The sequence below is a fragment of the Athene cunicularia genome, assembly GCF_003259725.1.
Source record: "Athene cunicularia isolate RWA chromosome 6 unlocalized genomic scaffold, athCun1 chr6_part1, whole genome shotgun sequence".
Classification (NCBI taxonomy): Eukaryota; Metazoa; Chordata; class Aves; order Strigiformes; family Strigidae; genus Athene; species Athene cunicularia.
In genome coordinates this window covers 5,471,727-5,472,389 of record NW_020799105.1, presented here as the reverse complement: position 1 = coordinate 5,472,389, position 663 = coordinate 5,471,727, and positions in this window count along the sequence as shown.

The following is a 663-nucleotide window of genomic DNA, read 5'->3' as shown; positions in this document are numbered from 1 at the left end:
CCGGGCTGGCGGCGCGGCGGAGCGCCGGGATGCTGAGGGCTGCCCCGCGCTGTTATCCCGCCCTCCTGGGGCGGGGAGAGCAGGAGGAGGAGGAGGGAGGGAAGCACCATTGTTCTTGTTGGAAACCACCGAAGGGGGCAACGGGCACCGGACACGAGGTGCCCAGTGAACTGCCCGCAGCCCCTGTATATCCCTGGCACAGAGGGGTACGGCTGGGGGGTGGGAGGCAGCACCCACTCTCCCGCCCTCCCACCTTCGGGAAAGGTCATCACGCCCAGGGGATGGTTCCAGTCCAGGTGGGTCAGCTGGGGTCAGGGGCAGGCCTGGGAGCCCCTCCACGGGTGACGCTGCCGCACTGATCTCACACCTTCAGAGGCCCACGAGGGCCGCGGCAGCCGCTGGGGTTGCCCGTTGCCCATCGGGTTGCCTCTCTGGGCTGCCATGTGCTCCCAGCTAGAGGAATGTGTGAAAGCAGGATGTTCGGATTTCCTTCAGCTTGTTGTCAAGGCTTCTGCTCAGCCTCCTGTTCCCAAGCACTGTTGTCTTTATAAATAAGCTCACTCTTCCCGGACTCCTTGCTGTTGTGAATGCAGGAAAAGCCTGCTTTTATGGTTTATAAATATGATTTATAGTGGAGCTGTTAAGTCACCATATTAATTGCCT